Source organism: Pteropus alecto, unplaced genomic scaffold (genome assembly GCF_000325575.1).
Source record: "Pteropus alecto unplaced genomic scaffold, ASM32557v1 scaffold213, whole genome shotgun sequence".
In the NCBI taxonomy this organism is placed as follows: domain Eukaryota; kingdom Metazoa; phylum Chordata; class Mammalia; order Chiroptera; family Pteropodidae; genus Pteropus; species Pteropus alecto.
Genome location: NW_006434829.1, coordinates 405,674 through 427,931, shown reverse-complemented (window position 1 = coordinate 427,931; position 22,258 = coordinate 405,674). Strand labels below are relative to the sequence as shown.

At 61.4% G+C, this 22,258-nt stretch overlaps 1 long non-coding RNA gene across 1 annotated transcript in view; it reads left to right on the top strand.

The window, feature by feature from the left end:
- LOC107195532 overlaps positions 1 to 6,459 on the top strand; it is a 7,041-nt gene extending 582 nt beyond the window's left edge. Inside the window, exons 2-3 of the long non-coding RNA XR_001516715.2 lie at positions 314 to 2,339; positions 3,025 to 6,459. This is a non-coding gene — a long non-coding RNA (uncharacterized LOC107195532). The remainder of the gene's footprint in view (positions 1 to 313; positions 2,340 to 3,024) is intronic.
- Positions 6,460 to 22,258: the final 15,799 nt, after the last annotated feature.

Below are 22,258 nucleotides of genomic sequence, written 5' to 3'. Positions count from 1 at the left end.
CCCCCGCCTGCCCTGGGCCCCTCCCAGGCAGAGGGCAGCGTCCCCGCACCAGGCAGGGCCCCTGTCTGGCCTCCAGCGGGGCTGTCCTCAGGAAGACCCCACAACTCCCAAGAGCTCACGGCCACGTTAAATCGGGGATAGAAACTGGACATGTGGTAAAATAATCAGCGACCACTCGTTAGGAGAAAGCTGCTCTGTCCCAGTTCTGGGTCACGTGACCGCCGCCCCGCCCGTGTCCGCATCACTTTGGGGCGGTTTCTCCTCCCTCCTGCAGAGTGTATCAGGTGTGAACGATCGTTCTCTCGTGTTACAGATGAGGAAGCCGAGGCCCTGCAAGGTTAAATCACCTCCTTAAGTGAGCCGTGCCGGGCACGGTGAGCCGGGGCAGAGCGAACACCCGATCGGCGAAGCCGGGTTTCTGACCGACGGACCGTGCCTGGCCCCCCAGCGCTGCTCCCAGCCCCCGTGGGGCAGCTGCCCCAGCTTCGCGTCTCCCACGGGGGAAGGAGAGGCCTTCCCGGGCCGTTTCCAGAGCGAGTCCACCGCAGCCCCCACGGTGGGACCTCCCAGCTCCCTCCAGCTTCGCCCCGGTGTCTGAGACGCCCGCGGACGTCAAGCCGGCACACTCAGCCGTGAGCTCCGCCCCAAACCGAGTGCCCGCGCCCGGCTCTCGCAACGCTTCCTCTGTCCTGCTGGCTCTCACCCGCTGGCGACATTCTCCATTGCAGGACATTGAGTTAGGGCCCCAAATGGACCAAGACAGGAGGCTGCCCGCCTTCTGCTGGGGTCAGCCAGGTCGCGGGTGAAGCAGAAACCTGGGCGGACGGGCCTCGGGGTCGGGCAGAGGGCCTGTCCTGGGCGCCTATGGTGGCGGGCCGGCCTGGAGGCCTGCCCCGCGGGGACGCACGCAGGACTCCAGTGAGACGGGTCACGTTCCTCCAGCGGTCTCCTTCCCCGCTCCCCCCCCGACGGAGCCATTATGAGATGTCCCCAAGTCATCAGGGACAGGTGCTGTCACGACCCCTGTGTGTGTGTAGGGGGTGGGGGACGCGTCCCTGGCTCAGGCGGTTTCTGACAGTCGCACCAGAGTACCTGGATATCTGGGAACCCCCAGGCCACGCCTCCGGCACCGTGGAGCCCAATGACCTTAAATCAGTAGTTGGTCGCTACCTTCTCTTTGTTCCCAGGCTATTGATGAGTATCTAACCTCCCTTTCTCCTTACCAAGAGGCAAATTTTTTAATTGGATTGCTAGAGTCCTTTGTGGCAAGACCGACTGGTCCCTGCACGTGGTCCCTCCACGGTAGTCCCCCCACGTGGTCTGGGGAGCTGAATTTCTTACCTGGCAATTCAGGGTAAGAAAGCTGCCAGACTAGTGTCCCTCCTGCCGCGGAGGCGTCCAGGACTCAGGGTCCAGACCACCTTGGCCACTCACCACTTCCCCTCCCCCAGACCTCCAGGGTTTCTGAACTTGCCCAGGACGTGGCTGCGGCAGGAACAGCGTTACCGCGTGGGCTGGACTCCCTGGGGTGGACACCCAGACGCTCACGGCCACCTGGACGGGCCTTTAGGGCTCACGTGCCCTTTAAACAGGCACAAAGGAGAAACCGAAGCAGCCCAGCCACGTGAGCGCAAGTGGATCTAAGCGACTGCTCGCCGTGCTCAGCTCCCGTGGGTCGCGCGTGGCTCTAGCTTGGGGGTCCCAGCCGGGCCCTTCTTCAGGAAGACAAGCAGGACGACCCCGGGAGCAGAGCCAGGCGGTTAGGAGGTTGCTAACCACCTCATTCACCTGAAGCGGGCCAGTTGTGGCCCCGGCGGTCAGGGCAGCTGCCTGGCTCAGTGAGGTGACGACGTGACAGGCTCAGCACAGCGTGCGCGTCTGCCATTAACACTGCCGCAGGTGCCCAGGCTCCCTGGGCCCGGGCCACTGGGCTTGCTTTGGCTGATGGACAGTGAGGAGTGCTATATGTACCATCCCCGAGCCGGCGTTGAAGAGCCTGGTGTCCCCGTGGCTCTGCTCTCTTCGCCGTGAGCCCTGCGTGTCCCATGATTGGTTCCATTCTCAAGCCAGGTGACAGCCGACAGGCCCCCAAACCCGCGTTGCGCCCGCTCGCTTCCCAATGGGCCTCTCTCCCGTCAGCCCCACCTACAGTCTCAGGCCTGACTTTGATTGGTACAGCCCGGATGATGGGCTCGTCCTGCACCAATCACTGTGCGGAGCTGCTGCCAGTCCTGAAGCAGGAACCAATCAAAGCTGGACCGGGGGCTAGTCCACTCCTGTGCACACCTAGCCCGGAAGGCACACGTGGTTCTACCTGGAGACACGGGGGGCGTGGTCAGGTAAGTGCAATGGCCGTCCACTGCACCTGGAACCAGACAGGACAGCGTGGTATCCCCAGGACGGGGCGGTGGGGGGGAGGGGAGAGGAAGCTTTGACAAAGAGTCCGAATTGCTTCTCACTGAACACTCCCTAGCTCAGCCACTCGCTAGCCGTGTGACCCTGAGAGTTACTCGCCCTCTCTGTGCCCGTTTGCCATCTGTAAAATGGGGCTAACAATGTACCTACTCACAGGGGTGCGTGTCCACTCAGTGATTAATGTGTGCACGATGCTCGAGCACCGCTGTGCACTCTGGGTTTCTACTAGGAGAGCGGAAAATCCATCCTGGAAGTCTGTGGGCTGACTCGGCCTAGATGCTCCGACCCTCCAGAAAAGATGCAGGAGGACCTCCCCAGGAGGACGCTGTTAGGGAGATCAAAGTACCTTGTCCTGGCCACCCTGGAGGGTGACAATGGCCTCAGGCAGGCACATCCCAGGCCCCGGGCCTAATTGTCTCCTTCACGCCTAATTAGATTTCCTTGTAAAGAGATAAAGGTCATTACTTCGTATCTGCGCAGCTTCTTTTTCTGCAGGATTGAGTTCCTGGAAAGGGGAGATAGTTGAAAGAGCCGTGGACATGGAGGGAAGGAGGCGGGTGGTAATAGACTTTGGATTACGATCTTGATGGACTCAAATTGATCCTGCAGCCTGAGAAAATCGAGTGCGGAGGGAATCAGATGTCCGTTCACTGCGACTGCGTGGGTATCTACACCCAGCGCGGTCACGATGCGACCCCTTAGAGACGCGTGGGAACCACATGAAGAGCAGCTTCTTCCCGGGAGATGCCAGGGAGACTGTCATCGTCAGTAAGGGACAGCACAGACACGATGCGGTGTGGTGAGAGCATCCAAGAGTGCAAGCGAACTGAGCGTGTGGTCCCCGCAGGGCTTGGGCTGTGGGGGGTCACCTCTCCCAGTTTGGACTGGGGAGTGGGACACCCTCAAGAGGACTCAGACCCGCCCGTCCCTCAGACGGAGCCCCGGGAATCGGATAATCCAGCTCTTGAGCCCCTCGATGCCAGGCCAGGGCCATGCTTCCACCCAACACCGCCAGAGTCATCATCATCCCTGAGGGATCTAGAAGTAAGGTATTTGAACATTTCTGAGAAACAGCCCTGTGCCCCATTCCCGGGCCCTAGGAGCGGAGAGTCAGACCCCCGTCACTTGTCACATGGGCCTCCCTACGGGACAGCTCTCACTGTGGCAGCTGCTGGCTTCATCAGGGCAGCAGGACGAGACAGGGTGAATGGGCGAAGCCAGGGTCCTTCCACAGTCCGAGAAGGGACACACCACGACTTCCGCCGTTTCCACTCATCGGAAATGGGCCACAGGCTCCGCCCACCCTCTAGGGCTGGGGCCATGGACGCGTGCCCTCCAGCAGGTGGCATCTGGAGGTGCTGGCGCAGGGGCGGAGCGGCGCAGGGGCGGAGCAGAGCGAAGAGAGCCTGCTGGGCCTGAGCAGGAGAAAGACGGCGAGGTGGCCGCACATGGAGACCTTAGACGCTGCTGGGAACAGGATCTCTGGGCTGCGAGGCTGAGAGGCGTCTTGTTTCTTAGCCTGAAGACGGAACCGGCCAGCCGCACACTGGACGGGGTGCCTCCCGCGCCCCGGGACCCTCCTCCCAGCAGACAGGGAGGGGAGAACCGGCGGGAAACCCCAGGACCCAGAGTCCCGAGAGCAGACGCCCACCCACGCCGCAGCGCCAGCCGCCCCACCCGCAACCGCGAGGGTCACACGTCCCGTTCCTAAACGAGTTAGTCTCGGCGTGGAAGAGGAGCTGCAGACGCCTTGGAGGCTCGCGCTCCCACTTAATCCGCTCTGAGGCCAAGGCAGCAGGCGGAGTCAGTTTTTAAGGTTGCCGCCCACATCCAGGCTCCAGCGGTTGCCCTGGGCAACGGTGCAGGCCGAGCCAGGCCTGAGAGGGGGTGACTCCCCGTTCACGTTCATCCCTCCGCCTGGGGCTGGGTTGTCAGTGTGCGGATGTGAGGAAGGACTTGCGTGCGGAAAAGCAGATGAGGACAGCGGGGGTCTGCCAGCCTGCTCCCTCCTGCACCTCTGTTCCAACATCCCCCCAGCTGACGGTCTCTGACAAGGACCCAGGCGGGGTGGGGAGACACACAGCACCTGCCCGGGAAGATTAGATTCCCAGGGAAACTGGTCCAAGACGCTGCCTGTCCTCCTAAGAAGAAGTCTGAGCCCTCCAACAGAGCTCCTCTCTGCGGGCCGTCCCCCGCTCCCTCCGGACCCCTGACCACGAGCGTCTGCCCTCTGCCTCAGGGCCTTCGCGCTTGCCAACCCCTTCCTGCCTCCCCCCTTCACAGGCCTGGGTCCGCAACACCAGGTCTCAGCTCTGTCGCCTCCTCGGCGGCCTTCCTGGACCCGTCCATGGTGGCACCCCAGTCACTGTCCTGCACCTCACTTTCGCATCCTGAAACTGACTTGTAACGAGTCTCCCAGAGCCCAAGTCTGTCCCCAGAATGGAAGTCACAGAAGGTTGCTGGCCTAGCATGTCATGTCTTCCCTGTACCCTGGGGAGGGAGGGAATGGATGGGTGGGTGAGAGAGCATGTGGGGTCAGGACAGCTTGAGAGAGGCAGGGAAGTGGATGTGGCCCCAGCACTGGGTCAGGCTGTGGGGACAGTAGTGGAGTGGCTGAGCAGAAAATGCATCTGGCCAAACAGAGCAGGGGCCTTAGGACACCTGTCCAGACACGAGCCCAGCTGCCCACCTCAGCTCAGCCTGCGGATGCCCTGCCCCAGCCCTGCCCTCTGTCCTGCAGGCAAGCTGGCCAGTGCCCCTGCACCTGGATGGCGGCAGGGAGGCCTCCCGGGGCTGTGGCAGCCTTGATGAGGAGGCCGCCTCTCACCGGGGGACTCGTCTTTGTTCAGGCAGAGGGTCTGGATGCTTCCAGCCCATGTTCTAGTTTCCCGAATTCTTCCCAACAACTCCGGGGTGGCAATCCCAGTATGGGACGAGGCAGAGGTGGGGAAGGGGGGGTGATGGGTGCTGGGCAGGGACCACCCCGTGTCTGAATCTTCAGCCTGCAGAATCGGCAGGTGTGCAGGAGACACCACCTGGGTGCCCGGGACTAGGTACGGGAATTTCCCTGTCCTGGGGCAGCGACCACCAGGTGGCAGTGTGGGGACATCCCGCCTGGGCCTGGCGGCAGCGGCCCAGATGGGCCAGAACAGACTGGGCGGGGCAAGGACTGGGGCAGGTGGTGCGAAGGCGATGGCCGGCCTCCCGCACGAGGCCTGGGCAGCAGGGGTCTAGGGTAAGACATGCTGAAGCACCTGCATTTCCAGGCCTGGCACCGGCACACCTGCACACACCTGAGCATGCCTGCCACTCTGCCCACGAGCAGCCTCACCCTCCACACTGATGTGGCCTCCACTAATGTGTGTGACCTTGAACAAATCACCTAACCTCTTGGTGCCTCAGTTTCCTCGTCTATAAAATAGAGTAATAACAGCATCTCCCTCCTGGAGCTGCCCCAGGATGAAATGACATCACGTGTGTGGGACACAGGACGATGCACATACAGGTGATGTGAGGGCTGCTCCCGGCAGTGGTCCAGGTACAGCACCTGCGCCTGCCACGGGCCTGGCGCAGCAGGTACCCACCAAAGCAATCCATGTCTGAGATTTGTAACTCGTCTCTTCCTGCACTGGAGGCGGTGTGAAATTAATACACGGAAACCTCATTTAAAATGGAGCCAGGAGGCCACAAGGGGGAGCCCGAGGGTGCAGGACCGCTGGATGCCAGTTACAGACCAGGACGGGAAGAGTCCTCAGTTAGGGGCGGGTGGGGACGGCTGCACCTTGCAAGCTGATACAATGTTACTACTCCAGCAAGGGAGGTTTACTTCCTTGCCAGCAACTATTCCCAAGAAACATCTCCCTGAACTCTGCTTCCTACAGAGGACTTTAGTTCAGAACAGCTCCTCCCAACTTCCTCCTGCAAAGTAACATTCCTTTTCAAGTGCTCCATTTGCCTAGAGCTTTGCTATAGCTTATTGTCAGGAATCGCAGTTTCTCTTTCTGAATAAACCCACTTTGCTGGTAAGATACCTGGAGGTTTTACTCTTTTAGGTCAACAGTAGTAGATTGTATCGAAAGTGGCCAACCCAACATTTTCCGGTCCCACTTGCTCTTCCAGAACCTTGCCACAGCCCCGCCGCCACGAGGTAGGGCCCAGTCCCCTCGCTTTGGGACCAGATGAGCCTCCTCCATGAGTGGCTGTCTTGCTGGGTAGGATGGCCAGCAGGGATGCCGCGCTCCTGCTGAGGCTCGGTCATCAGGTGGCCAGTGTCCACGTGGGTTTCTCCCTGTGCTCTAACATGTGCACCTGGAAACAGCTGTGAGGAAGCACTGGCCTCGAGGACAGGCTAGTGTCCACATGAGGTCTCAGGCTGACCCACCAGACCTGGGAGAGGACCTCAGCTTCAGCTCTCTCCTAGGGGAGCCAAGACCAGCTGTCCCCTCCAAGCCCCGCCCAGATCGCAGATTGCTGACAGCAGTGAGTGCTGACCTGGTTGTATGCCACTAAATGTGGGGGTGCTGTGTTAAGCAGCAACGAGGAACCGTTACCAAGCTAAAGGGGTTCATGCTTGGGGTGTTCCATTCAGGAACTAGACATAGTTGTGGTTTGGTTTGGTTTGATTTACTTGCAGCACGTAAAGGCGGCAGGGGATTCACATCCAAAGCTCTGACCCGCCCCCCCAGAGGGGGCATAGCCATTGCCTGTATGCTATTTGGCCAATTATATGTTAATTCCCCTTTTGTTGGTCACTTATATGTCAGCTTCTTTGTAGTTGGCTACACTTGTGGGGCGGGCTCCTGTCAAGCTCATCCTGTTTACAGCTGCATCTGCAAATCGCTGTGCTACATTTTAATATTTAGCAAGAACAACATTTAGTAAGAACTGCCCAGACCTCGAGACCCTTATCCTATCTAACGTAACTGAAGTGCCTACCCAGCAAGGGACCTTGGACGAGCCACTCAGCCCCTCTGTGCGTGTTGTCCACACCTGTAATTGGAGATAACAAGGAGCCGATCTCACAGGAGTCTGTGAGCATTAAACAATATGTGTACATTGCACCGGGTTGAATAGTGTTCCCTAAACATGCATGTGCCCCAGGACCTCAGAATGTGACATTAGTTGGAAATAGAGTCTTTGTGGATGCCATTAGTAAAGATGAGGTCATCTCAGATGAGGGTGGGCCCTGAGTCCAATGACTGTTGTCCTCACAACAGAAGCACGGAGTTGAGGGCTGGCTGTGGGAAGTGGAGGCGGAGGCTGGGCGCCTGGACAGCGGGGAGCACGAGGCGGCCAGCAGCCAGCAGGTGCTGGGGAGGCAGGAAGGGCCCTGCCCTGGAGCCTTGGCTGTGGACTTCTGGCCTCCAGGCTGGAAGAATGTGTTCCGTTTCTACTCACCCGGCCCGAGGTGACTCGTCACGCAGCCGGGATGTTCACACATGCGTAAAGGGCGATAGGCGTTTGCCGACGACCGTCCCGTGCCCACAACAGCTCTGCCATTCTCCACTGCTGATGGGGGGAAGTCGGCACCTTTAAAGTGACAGTAACATAAAACCCCACTTCCTGCAGGCCCACCGGCTCCTGAGGGGACTCTTGCGCTGGGATCTTGTAGAAAGCACATTCCTCCATGACAGATGGGACTGTCCTCGTGGCAGTTCGCACAGAGCGTGGACACTGTGGGCACGGTGGACGGGAGGGAGGAAGCCGAGCCCTGGCCGGCCGTGGGCGCGCCCTGCTGCAGCTTCCCCCACGCCCAGCACCGAGTGGGCGCTGCCCCAGAGATCCCAGTGGCCCCTGGGCCCCTGCTTCCTGGGAGGGCCTCGCATGTGCAGCCCTTCAGCTGCCACCTGCCTTTCCAGAAGCAGCTGCTCAGGCCACCAGCCCAGCCGCACGCACGGCGACGCTGCCCCAGGACGCAGAGCAGGCTGGGCTGCAGCTGTTCAGGGCTTTCCCGCCAGAGTGTGGGCGCCGAGCCCTCACTTCCTCTGCCCTCGGGGTTGTGCCAAGGGCATTTACCGCGGAGCCCCACCCCCACCTCCAGAACAGAGCGGAGTCCTTCCGTCTGTGCCAAGACAGAGGCCCCCAGAGCCAGGGCCCAGCCGCGTGTGTGCAGGTCCGCGGGCTCGGGGGTGTCCCTGAGGGTGCGGGCATGCCGAGGGCACACGTGGGCCCGTGTGAATACATGTGCAAGGAGAGGCGTGCGTGCCTGCAGGTGCTGTGTGTGTGGGGATTCACACGTGTGCGTGCTGCTCATGGGCATAGGCCCACGAGCGCGTCCCCTCCGATCTGTGCACCAGCAGCCGGAGTCAAGTCCAAATGTGAATCTGGGTGCCCGGGCGTTTACGCGAGTCTGGGCCTGCAGCCGTGCCTGCGTAGGCGCGAGCGTGTTTGTGCACGTGTGAGCATGTGCGCGTGTGCGTGTACTGAATGCCGTGTCTACCATGGCAGAGCTTCTACGTTTGACGTGCACGTGTCTCTCGCTTCACGGGCACACGCGTGTGCTCGCGGCGTGTGCAGGGACAGAAAGCACCGTTGGACCTGGAGCTGGAGGAGGCTGGCCTGCCTGGTGCAAGCCTTCGAGGTCAAGGTTGAGGTCGCACCCGGCCTCCCCTCCCCTGTTGGTTCCCAGGAGCTGCAGGCAGGTGTTTCTCCAAGGGGTATGGGGGTGGTGGGGTGGGGAGGTGACCCCAACCATAGGCGGCCATAGGGTCTGCTGGGAACTCCCGCCCCTCCGCCTCCCTGACCCCCTGGACGGCTCTCTCCCCAAAGCTGAGGCTGGAGCAGGAGCAAAGGGCAGGGAAGGCAGGGGGAACGGAAGGCCCTGCAGAGAAGGGGCTGTGGCGGGAGAGGCCTCACCCCATCTGCACCCCCTCGCCCCGTCCCTGCAGCCCAGCTGTCTGCTCAGGGCCCACATCCTCCCCCAGCCCCGGGACAGAGGTGACAGCAGCCTGGTCATGGCTAAACACTCCCCATTATGAACTCCCTGTAAGGGAATTTGATATGTTAATGCTGTCACTGCAGAGACACCCTTTATCAGGCTTGAGGAGGGGCTGGGGGCGGGAGCATCACTCTGTTAGGCCTGAAGGGCGAAGTCAGAGCTGCTGATGGGGGGGGGCAGTCGAAAAACAATAAGAACAATGAATCGTTGGCATCTCCATGCTCCTTCCTGTTTACTCTGTGATTAACCTTTCTGCCCTGAGGTCTGAGGTGGGGCATGACAGGGGACTTTCAGAAGCTGGCTTTGGGTCTTGGGGATGCTCTGGTTTGTCCTCTTTCTAAGTAATGACCCCAGTTCCCCAAAAGGGGGATGGGACCCACCGTGTGGTTGGGGTCAAGGTCTCTTTCTAAGGCCACTGTCCCCAAATGTGTCCTGGGTCCTCCCCACAAAGCCGTGGGCTGCACTGGCTCCTCGGGGCTCAACAGGGGGCCTGCTCTGCTGCCCTGCTGCCTTGCGGGCAGAGCATCTCCCAGGATGCCCGGGAGTCGCCCAGCTCCTGCCCTGGGCTGCTCACCGTGATGGGCACCCCTGCTCGGGTCCCCAGCTCCCGTTCTTGCTGGTCTGTGGGTATCTGAACACCCTCGAGCCTGACGCACGTTTGTCTGTCTATTTATAAGGTTTCTTATTTGAATTCTGTTTCCTGCTGGCCGCCTGAATGACACAGGCAGAGGCCCAGGGGGCCCCACCCCACCCCACCTCTACAGATGGCCCTGGACACACAAGAGCCAGAAATGAGAGGTCCTCAGGAGGACCCTGTCCCTAAACACCGAGCAGACGCCACTGTCCCCTCACCACGCTCACCGCGCTCACTGCCAGCAGCACACACCGTTATCAACACTGCCCACAGCGCGGTGCTGCCACGGCCCGCTGGCCAGCCACATGTCACACCCACGCCCCTCCCCCTCACTCTATTGCCATCAACCCCGTGATGTCCCCGTGGCCACCTCCTAACTCTAACATCACCCTCCCAGGGGACCCTCCTGGGCCACCCTGAACACCACACCCCTGGCGCCCCTCAGGTGCTGGCTGCCATGGTAGGAGTCCCCCGATTGGACCTCTGACAAGATGGGAACCCTCATCGCACAGCCTGGAGTGGCTCCTGGCCACCAGCAGGGCAGGCCCATGTCCTTGGAGCAGAGGCTCGGGGGCCCTGGGGGCAGGTGCGGGGGCTCAGGGGAGGGCAGGCCCCACGGCCCGGCTCCTGGTTCGCAGGGATGTCTCCTCGTGCCTGGCAGCGGGAGGACGGCTCCGCTACTTGAATTCCAGGGTCCGGATGAGCTGAGGAAGCTGTGCCTGTGCCTCCGGGGGCTGTGCACACAGGCGTCTGGGCCCGGGCGCGCAGCAAGCGCGAGGGGCTACCGGAGCCGGAGAATGTGAGCCGGCTCGGCTCCAGCTCCCTGCCCGGCCCTGGGCAGCTGGGCTGTGGGCATGGGGCGCCCCTCAGCCCTGCCCTGCCCTGCCTCAGCCTGTGTCGGAAGGGGTCACATCTGACCCAATATTCAATGTTCCAGGTTCGTCTGGGGTCCATGTCTGCCAAGTCGGCAGGCAGCGCTGGACCTGGGCTCAGTCAGCAGAGTGACCCAGACCGCCAGGTGGCCATGTCAGAGCCCCAGGTCGGGGTACAAGACAGCCGAGGCCGGCTCCCCCAGGGGAAGGCTCTCCAGGCTCCTGGGTGGGTGGGCCAGGTGCTTGGTCCCCAGCCAGCCAGGGAGGAGTGTGCGGGCTGAGGGGGCCCGCACAAAGGCCTGAGGAGGCTGCCTGGCCTGAGCTGCGGGGTGGGGGCCTGAGGGGCAGGGCTTTGAGGCCATTTCTAAGGACGGGGCTTTTGTTCTGGGAGACAGTGTGCTGGGTGATTAAGGGCCTGAAGCAGAGGCATGTCTATACAGTCCAGTTCTGCAGGGGTGGTGGGGGGAGAGCCGAGGCCACCCAGAGCCCCCCTCCCCAAATCCAGAAGTCTGAACAGCCAGAGAGAGATGGCTGCGGACAAGGGCAGGAGCCAGGGTGACCAGCGTCCTGGCAAGTCCTGGATAAACCAGGCGTTGGTGCTTCTCGTGAGAGCAGAGGCTGCTGATGGGAGGTGAGGGTCTGGGCAAGACCACCTGGGGAAGCAGGCGGTGCAGAAAGTGGGGGGCTGCAGATCTAGGAGCCCCCCTAGCTTCCAAGGAGTCCAGAACTGCTCAGAGAAGGGGGAGGGGTGCTGACCTATACGGGGTGCCTGCCTTTCTCTGCTCAAATGCCCGAGGCAGAAGGCAGGGGTGTCCCGGGGGTTGGCACCAGACGTGGAGGGGGCAGCAGGGGGGGCCTGAGCGGCCAGCTGCCCCGGGCACTGCATAGCTGACAGCAGGCAGGCGGGAGTAAGCCATCTACTTGGAATAAACATGGGTGTTTGGGACTTTATGGGTTATGGCTTCACAAAGAAAATTCTGGGCCTGCGTGTGCACGTTTGTGTGAACATGGGGCGTGAGGTGTGTGTCCGGGCTGGCGCGGGCTGAGATGCGGGCTTGCAGAAGTCCGGGGTGAAGGACCAGCGAAGTGCCGCCAGCTGTGGGGAGAGCACTCCCGTGTGCCGGCGACCGGCGACTGTCGCTGAGACGGCCAGGACCCCCTCCCTGCTCTGCACACACACCTCGCGAGGTGACTGTCGCCTTCCTGACAAGAGGAGGCCTACTCCCCAGCCCCCCAAAATCAGGGCCAGCCTGTGTCTGCCTCGACCGTGAGATGGGGGAGGGAACATCATGTGAGTTCCGGGCCGACCTCAGGGGACTCGGTGTCCCCTCTCGCCCTTGGGGACCCCCTGGGGAGGCTGCCAGCTGGAGGGCAAGAAGCAACGAGAAGAAGGCCCTCGGACAGAAGCCCGGACCACAGACCTCGAGGGGTTACGGCCACCGCGTGGGGGGCTCCTTCTGGCACAGCCGAAGAGCTGGGGCCAGCTCCCAGCAGGGGGTGAGGGGGCTGCGCTCATACTACTGAGCAGCAAGGCGCTGACGGGCTGTCAGCCGCTCAGCCCCTCACCCGAGGGCTGTTCCTGGTAGATAGTGCCCTCAACGCCATGTGCCCCAGCCCTAACCCCAGCTCCGTATTTGGAAAAAAGTCTTTCCTGATGCAATCAAGCCAAATGGCAGGCTCACCGCCACACTAATCCCCAGACCCTGCGAGCTGTTAGCTCCCCTGGGGGATTAGGGCCACTAATCAGCGGACCTCAAATAAGATGATCCTGGATTATCCGGGTGGGCCTGGTGCCCTCACAAGGGCCCTTAAATGGGAGAGGGAGGCAGGAGGTCGGGGAGATAGAGCCTCAGAAAGATGTCACCTCTGCCCAGTGTGAAAACAAAAGTGTCTCCAGCCATTGCGGCAGGACCCCTGGGAGGCAAAATCGCCCCTGTGAACCCCTGCCCTAGTGTGCGTGTCGGTGGGTCCCCCGCTGTCCCCACACACCCCTGCATCTGGGCTGGAGGGGGCCCCGCCGCCCCCGTCTGAGGGCCCTGGAGGGTGGGGGACCATGAGGAGTCGGGCAGGGGGACGTGACGTCACGTCAGGCAGGGCGCTCAGGAAAGTAGAGTGGACCCATCCTGTGGCCCTCACGGCAACGCGTGGGCGCCCCCCGCATGCGCCCCGGGGGCCCGGGCTTCTGGGGCAGAGATGTGACCGCAGGCAGAGCCCCCCTCTCCAGCCTCTAAGGCCCTGGTTTCGTGGATCTTATTGGCCAAACGTGTTTCCTTGCGCCCACCAACATAATCTGCATATATATTTTCAAATATCCACAATCCCACGAGTTACTACAAACCCTGACCAGATTCATCTCATCCACTTATTCCTTAAATCAACACCTGTCTCTGTGGGGCCCCACCCCTCACCCCTGATGGACGCATCTTTGGGGCGGCCACCAAACAGTGAGATCTGGGCTCGGGGAGCAATCCCTAGGCCCAGGAGTAAATTCATTAGGAAATGCTAAGTGTGCTGGATGGTGTGCCCCTCAAAGTGTGTCCATCAGGAACCTGTTTATAATAGGCAAAAAAAGGAAATGTTAGAAAAATTAAAATCTGTCTCCTCACCCCCAACCAATGAAATCTGAATGAATGAGGAAAGAATACAGTTTGAGGGGCAGCTACATGCTTAGCCTGTTGAGGGCACGCTGGCCGGCAGAACCTAGGCTACCAGGGGGTCCCTGCTGTCTGGGCAGAGGGCTCCTCCCTCTTCCCCAAGAGGGAGCCAGGAGCCCCAACACTCCCCACCCCGATCTTCTGCCCCCAGGCCCCAGGACGCTGAGGTCTGCGAGCTCCCGGGGCCTGCACCCCAGCCCTATACAATCTCCATCGCAGCACCCGGCCTTGCGGGGCCTTAGCAGAAGGACCCTTATTCTCCTCCGACACGTCCAGCTGGATGTTTCTAGGGACAGGTGGCAGGGCCACTTCCTTCTCCCCCAGCGGCTGCCCCCACGGAAGTCCCCAAACCTAGAAGCTCTGTGGGAGCAGGGCCTGACACACAGCAGGCCTGAGCCAACACTTGCTGGATGGATGAATGAATGAGCGAGGGAATGAATGATGGTATTGGCCGCTGCCTAGGCTTCCTGTGCCAGCTCTGGGCGCTGCACCAACTTGTGGTGTCCCCAGGCCCCCAACATACCTGCGTCCTTTCTCATCTTGGAGTTTGCAGGATGTGTTGACGGCTAATGGAAGCCGCCCTCTGCCCGGTTACACCGCGGCCCCCCATCCACTCGCGACAAGCACCTGAAACATTGTTGCCAGTGTCATTTCCAGGAAACTGTTACCTGTTAGATCGACCCGCAGAGACAGAGACAGAAAGACAGAGAGAGAGATTTCGTTCGGCCTCGCGCATCCCTCCTCTGACCTCTCCTTTCCTTAGACCTGAGCCTGACCTAAGTCACGCTCTGAGCACCTCCGACCACTTCTTGTGAGGCAGGTGTCCTGGTGCCCGTGTCTCTCTATTATTCCTTCCTGAAAGTGCCCCCTGTCAGACGGCCCGCCTGACCCCAGCTCACTGAAACTCTTCAAGGGCAAGGGCACGATTACTCCCGTTCCGCAGATGGGGCAGCTGAGCCCAGGCCTCTGCATGCGCGGCGTTTGAGGTAATTCACCCACAAAACTGCACGCCAGGAGGGCCGCCGGGACTGGGGGGCTCCCATTGCCTCCTGGTAGCAGCGCTGTGACTACGCCGCAATGGGCCCCAAGCCAGGCTCCCTTCCTCATCAGGATGCAGGGCGCGGCCTCATGTCCCCCCAGATGCTCTGAAGTGCCTGCTGAGCCGAGCTGCCCCAGCCGTTGCCATGGAAAAGCTGGAGCGTGTGGGCGGCCTGGCAGCCTGACCACCAGCTCCCCAGGGATCCCCCCCGCCAGGCTGCTGGCCCAGCGCCCAGAGGTCGCACGCGACAAGGGACCTGCTCTCGGCAGCCTCAGTCGAAGAGCCAGGAGCCTCCCCTGACAGGGGCAGGTCGCAAGGGGCCCCACCCGGCACCTGTAGGCCCCCGCAGTCCCTGTGGGGGTCCAGGCTCTTCCTGCCTGCCTGCCTCTCTCCCTCTCCCTCGTGCTAAAGGTGCCCCAGCCTGCTTGAGGGGCGCCCACCCCCAGGAGTACAGTCTTGGGGGCCCCGCCCTCGCCTTGGCCAAACCTGGCCGAGCCCGTGACTCAGGTCTGGCCGGTCCGCGCGCCCCTCCCCCACCCAAGAACAGAAGTAGGTGCAGGTTCGGCCGGTAACCTGAGTCCCAGCGGACCCGCTCCCAGGCCGCACTCATGCTCAGGAAGGGCGGACGGCTGAGAGCAGAGTGGGGACACCCACGCCTGTCAGCCTGGCGTGACCTCTGGATGGAGCCGCACCTAAGTCAGCCCCCAGCATCTCTGATCACCGAGCTAAGAGTTCCATCGTGCCTGATCGGGCTGGCCTTCGTCACAAACGCCCTTTGGCTCCTGAAAAATTCCTGGCAGGCGGGCTGTGTCCTGGCTCCACCCATCCACCCTGTGTAACTCTGAACGAATCATCCCCAGGGGCCATGGTCTCTTTCTGTCATGGGGACAGATGCCCAGCGATGACCCTCGCCATGAGCTGCCTCCGCTTCTGTGACATCAGGACCCCATCTTCAAAAACAAACAAACAAAAAAATGTCGGGAACATAGGACACCAGGAAGGCCCAGCGCTGGTCTCTCCTGGGTCTGAGCCTCCGGCTTCCTCACTGGGGCAGGAGGGCCTTGTCCAGGTGCACAGCCGGCCAGCTCTCTTGTGTCCAGCGCTTTGTCCTGGGACTCAGTCCTTGCCCGGTCCTGACCAAGCTGGCACAGCTTCCCAGGCTGGCCTCTGCCTGGGCACAGCCAGTGGGAAACTCTGGCAGGAGACCGTGTGTGTCGTCATCCTGCATAGGAGCTGTCCCGCCCCTCAGCGCTTCCTACAAGGTCCTGGTGTGGGCATCCAAAGAGGGACTGGGGACGGGTCACCCCACATCCAACTCTGCCTTCTCGGAGGAAACTCGTCCGACTTCCTCGTGTGAGACAGACCCTCGTGTCACCCATCACGTCGCCTCTGGAAGTGACGCCGCGGGGTGAGCCTGCCGCCCACGCCAATGTGTCTGCAAGAAAGTCCTCTCCTTCTACCTGAGCCAGTCGAGCTGGGCCTGGTGCTTTCGCGGCAGGGAGGGCCCTGACCGAGCTCATGAGGCCGGGCGGCTGAGCTCCCTCACGGCGTGGCGGTGGGGCCCGGGGTCCCGCCTCTCCTCGCCACAGACCACGGCTGCCACGGTCCCCACGCAGCTCCAGGAGGTACTGACCTGGGGCGCTGGGGCTCTCCAGCCTGTATCTGGAACGACAATTTTCAGCCTGAATGGACAAAGTTCAGTTCAGGTCCAGCTAAGCCACCGTTTGCGGAGTTTTCTGGAATAACTTGAAACTAGGACTAAAGAGTAACCGCGACAGGCAGATAAGGAAATCCAGGGGCCACAATACCTGGGGAGACAGGCAGGTGACAGGTAAGCGAAGCAGAAGGCTGCACAGGAGCAGAGTGGTGGGGACCGTGGCAGGGGCGGGCGCCCTCGCGTGCCCTACCCGAAGCCATTCAAACGCCTTCGATGGGGACCGTCTGCCTGACAAATAAGCGAGTCCACGGAAGAATTCAGAACCTTTAAAATGGAGACTGTGCCCTACGCAGGGGCGGCGTCCTGCGTCTCCCACAGAGTGCCTGGCGCTGAGCGGGTGCTCAGTAATGATGCCGGCTGGGATGAGCCTGAGACTCGAGACCCGAGACTTCAAGTGACATCTGAGGGGCCAGGAAAAACAGGGCTTCCGTGTGCAAGTCCAGAGCTGGAAACGTAACAGCTGGGGCATGCTGGCCGTCTCGTCCATCCTGTCACATGTTCTGGGAGAGGCATCTACTTGCTTGCAAATACTGGGCACCCCCTCACTTCCCAGCCCCCTCTTGTGTTTCTGGGAGCCGTATGACTGCTCTGCCACATGTCACTTCAAAGACAAAGCATGACACGCCGGGCGTCCCCTCCCAGTCCTCTCTGACACTGCCGGGAAGTTCACGTTGCACATGGTGGACCTCCCACTGGCTTGGACCCCTAAATGACCACATGGATCAGAGCCCCACCAAGCGGCGTGGGCAAGAAATAAAACATTACTGCAGGATGCGGCTGCACCTTCAGAGCCACTGTCACAGCAGAACTCAGCTGTCCTGACCAGGCCTGAGCGCCCAGCTGTGGCACCACCCAGGGCCAGGCACCCTGCCAACCCCTTCCTGCAAGAGCCTCCCACTCCTCCCCCACAGCTAGCCCCGTGGGAAGGCGCCCTCCACGGAGAGCCAGGAAGCTGAGATGCCGTGGGCTCCCCCCACACACACTCACCACAGTCCCAATGTGTCCCCCCTCGGGAAGGGGACCCAGCACCAACTGGACTCAAGGGCACCAACATGACAGCAGGTGCCCGAGCCTGCACAAGCCGTGGACCCAGCAAGGTGCACAGTCTGAGGGACGGGGCACCCCAGCCGGGCCTTGCACGGTGCACGTCAGACAGGCGAGGGGAGGGGATGGCCCCGCCAGGTGTTGTCTGTGTCTCTGGGGCCACCAGGCAGGTGGGCGGCCGCTGTGGAAATGGACAGCGGTGACGCCTCTCCACCCGCAAGGCACAGCCCTTCGCCAGGACTCCACAGGAGGCAGCAGAGGGCCGGGGCCCTGGGGCCGTGGCCCAGAGCCGCCATGCCGGCTTGGAAATGGGGGCGATGGATCCAGACGTCGTGCGCGACAGGGGCGAAGCCGGACACCCCTGGAGTCTAAACCGAGTGCTCCGGCTTTCACTTCTGCCTGTGGGGTGCACACGGAGTTCTCACGGGGTCAAGGCCAACCAGCCACGTGGCGAGGGGAATTCTGAGAGGCACAGCGCTCAGCCGAGTCGGCCCTACCCAGAGCCATCAGCTCGCCTCTGGGGAGAAGTGGCAGCCGAGTTGGGACTGAGGAAGAGAGGGTGTGGACGGAGGGGGCCCGTGGAGGGCCAGGACGGCCGGGTGGCCCCGGTCAGGAGCGAACTTGGAGCCCAAGCCCGAGCAGATGCAGGGGAGCGGGAGTCGGGGCGCGCTGTGGGTGAGGGCACCCACGTTTCGGTCTCCTGGACACATCGTTCAACACAGACTCTGGTTCCGGGAACAGGCCATGGCACTGGTGCGGCTGGGGCCGCCTGCTGTGACAAAGGGGGATACTGTCTCCAAATCCTTACTTCCTCTTTGTCATAGGACCACCTACCCCCTGCCTTGTGACTCTGCAGTGTCACCCTCCACTGGAGTGGGAGGCACCAACTTCCCATCCCAGGGATGGTGGTGTTGACCACCTGACGTGCTTTGGGCAGGATGTGAGCAAGGCTTAAGGCAGAGGTGCTCCGCGTGTCTGGGGCTTTGACTTAGCCCTGAGTCTCGCAAAGAGAATCTCCCAGGTAGCTCATCTCTTGCAGCCTGGGTCCCAGAGAGAGACCCCTAGAGCGGACCTGGACCTGAGCCACAGTCTGAGGCAGAGCCCCTCAGTCAACCTGTGAGCAAGGAAAACCTACCTGGTGTTGTAAGTCACAGGGTTTCTGGGGGCTGCTTGTTAGGCGGCATGATTGCAGGGAGAGCCAGCACACCAGGAGAGGGAGGGGCATCTCAGCAAGCTGCCCCCCGGCCCAGACCGCATTCGCGGAAGTAGGCCAAGGATCTGAACTACATCGAGGTGCTATTACCTGGACACTTGGAAGGTGGAAACCAACAAATGCCTCTTGCCGGCTGGAGCAAACAGCTGGTTCACAGATGCAGCACCAGGGGCTGGCCTGTGGGCTAGATTACAAGCAGAAGGTATGTGTTTGAATCTCGAAGGAGCCGCTGGCTCGGATGATTTATAGAGTGGAATCAGATCTGTGAGAGCAAATTGAGTTTCGACTAGTTTCGTGTCAATTAACTTTGCTCAGAGCCTTACAGAGGGCCAGGGACTCTGACGCAGAGCCAAGCGGGAGAGATGGACAGGGCTGACGGGCCATCCTACAAGCAACTAGTTAACAGCAATGCCTCTGCTGTGTGCGGTGACCAGGTGAGGGCCTGGGCTGCAGGTGGTGACCAGGTGAGGGCCCAGCTCTGGGGGCGGGACCATGTGAGGGCTGGGCTTCAAACCAACGGGGAAGGGCCAGCACCTCCACAGGCTGGGGCGGGGAGAGGCTTCCCTCTGGCAGTGTCCCTGTGGGCAGGATCCCCTTCTCCAGACCGGGGATTGGGCAGGATGGAGCAAGGCAGCAGGAGACAACTGGGCTGGCGGCAGGGGCCTGGGAAGCAGGTGGGGAGCCCGGGACTGAGGGCGGAGAGATGTCATCAGGAGCGAGGCTCTGAGGGTGGTCTCAGGGACGCTGGTGGTTGCCGGTGAACAAGAGCTGGCGTTCATCTCCAAAGCCACTGTGCCGGGCGCTGCTGGACACGGAATCCCGTGTTTCCCGAAGTGTGGTCCCAGACCTGCAGCCTCAGCCTGTTTGAAACACGAATTCTTGAGCCCACGCAGGGCTGGAGGAATCAGAAACGCTGGGTGGCTGGTGATGTGTGTGAGGTGTCCGGCCAGCCCACCCTGGCTCGGACGCTACAGGGCTGGAGAGCGGGGGACCAGGCCACCTGCTGGACCGCCCACCATGGGGGCACCCTGCCACTTACAGGGAAGTTAGGTGATTTGGCCGGCCTCATGAGAGGAGTGAGGGTGGGGTCCAGACTGCCTGGTTCCGGAACTGCCCTGCCCAACATGGCAGCCACCAGCCACATGGGGCTATTTCATTTTAAAGTTAATAAATAAAATGGACAATTCCATTCTGTGGTTATGTGAGCCACATTTCAAGGGCTCAAGGGCCGTATGTGGCTGGCAGCCACCGGACCGGACAGCATGGGTCTAAGCCGTTCCCATCAGCAGCACTGGTCTCAAAGCTGTCCCTTAACTGCTGTTGGCAGCCACACCCCAAAGCCCCCCAGTCTCCTCCAGGAAGAAAAGGGCACAGGTGTGTGTGAGTAAACCAGTCAAAGCCAGTAGTTCGGCGGCTGCCCCCCACTGCACCAGAGGTCAGCAGAGAGCCCAGAGCTGTGGGGCTCAGTCGGCTGGTTGGGGAGGGGGGTGGTAAGCTCAGAGCCCTGGAGGCATCCAGGGCTTCCTCTACAGGGGCATAGTCAGGTCGCGAGCTCGCCTGGGGCAGGCAAGCAGGCTTTTGCCTCAGACCACCCAGTGCCCAGAATCTGGAGGAGATGCCGGCTGGTCCCCAAGGCACTGGCTAGATCACCTGGAAATGAATCAAAGGAGAGAAAAAACGGCCACCGCAAGCGCTAAAAAGGAGCCCCAAAAGGGCCCCACAGTGAGTCGGCAGACACCCTGTCCTTCGCCCAAGTGTCTCTGAGACCAGAGTGGGAGGTTCCCCTCGTTCCCGGAGGGTGGGGAAGGGGCTGCAGGAAGGGGCCCAGAGGGCGCCCCAAGGCCGGCAGCTGGAGCAATGCGGAGCCCGCACCAAGGCCTGTATCCAAATGAGATGCTGCGATATCGTCCCTGGGGCCCCCCGCACCCACATTTTCTGGCCTTCCGTCCTCAGAGGAGGATTAGGGTAGCAGGAACGCAGACGAACTGTTTGGGTTCCACTCTGTCTTCCTAACAAGGATCTTAAAAATCAAAAAGGACGATGACGGGGGAGTCAAAAGGTTTTCGCAACAGGACCCCAGAAGGGGAAGAGGGGGACGGGGACTCTGCCCCTGCCCTGAGGAGGCCTGGGGAGGGTGGGGGAAGAGCCAGAGCAGAGAGCCTGACCGGAGGGGGCAGGCGGCTTGGGGGGCCTGAGTGCTCCACCCCCCAGTCCGGAAGTTTGTAAAGCCGCCTTCCCAACTGTGCCCAAGGACAGCCCTGCCAACAGCCTGGGACACCCAGACCACACACCGGGGCCCTGGGCCCTCCAAGCGGCTCAGTGATGCCAGTGGAAAGCCCCAGGCCAGATACGGCGAGCGGGGGCAGAAACCTCCCGACCCCACTTAGCGTTGCCTTCGAGCCAGGAGGCACCTCCCGGAACTCCTCTGCAGGCTCCGCCAGCGTCCACGGGGCCCAGCAAGTCTTTCCGCGCCTCGGTGCCTTTGCACGGCTGTGTTCTCTGCCGGAAACAGTTCCCTCTCCTTTGCCTGGTCTCTCTCTCATCTCTTAGGTCTCAGCTCAAATCGTCACTCCTCGAAGGCCTTCTGGGGCCACCCAATGCCCACTCTACAACACCCCGTACTCAGCTTTCTTTGCGTTACCATTCGACATTGTGTTACCTGGCTCTGGGTTCACGCTCTCTCCCACTCCTAATAGGGCTGTCTGTGTCACCGGTCACTGCAACACCCAGAGCCAAGACGGGGTGCTCAAAAACATGAATTGAATGAATTAATGAGCTCAGGTCTCGGGGAGAGAGATGGCCCCTCCCCACCCACTCACGCTCTGGACCTCGAGCAGTCTCCTGTTGATGAAAGCAAGTTCACCTTCACATCTAGCTTTCAGCTCTCCAGCGGCCCCAGTCTCCGGGGGCTCTGGGTGGGGAGCAGCCTGCAGCCAGAACTGCTGTCTCTGTACAAACCGGGCAGCCTGGGCCTCTCCCTTTCATCTGAGGGGCCCTCGAGGGGCCTCGGAGAGCGGCCTTGCCATAGAAACTTGGGGAAGCTGACCCCGGAGAGGAGAGGAAGATGTATTGCGGTGGGACTCATCACCACAGACTGAACCCTGAGGCCGGTCTTTTGCCTAAGCTGGGACCAAGGAGCATGCAAGCTGCGGAGGGGGAGGGGCAGGGGCCAGCCTGCAGGGAAACCCCCGGGGGGGGAGGGGCAGGCGGGCAGGTCAAGACCGCCTTGACCCTGGACCAACTGGACCAAGGAGCATGCAGAGCTGCGGAGGGGGAGGGGCAGGGGCCAGCCTGCAGGGAAACCCCTGGGGGGGGAGGGGCAGGCGGGCAGGTCAAGACCGCTTGGACCCTGGACCAAGGTACAGGGAAATGAGAGGCCTAGAAACCCTCACCGGGCCTTCAATGCCCCCTCTGGGGGGTGGGCAACCACCCCCATCTCATACACAGGTGGGCAAGACTTCTAGGGTCTGGGAGAACTTGCCAAGTAAGAACTTGCCCCCCCCACCACTCTAGTATCAGGAGTGGGGATGAGGATGCCCCATGCACGGTCCCCCCATCAGGACTGTGGATGTTGAAGCCCCTTCTTTCAATCCCACTAGCGCCCCCAGTTTGAGAGTAGGAGTGAGAATGCTCCCCCACCATGTGTCTGGTTTGGCTGGACAGGCCCCCACTTTTCTGCTCACGTGCTCTCATTTAAAGATTCTTCTGGTAGGAGGCCGCAGCGAGGCGCAGA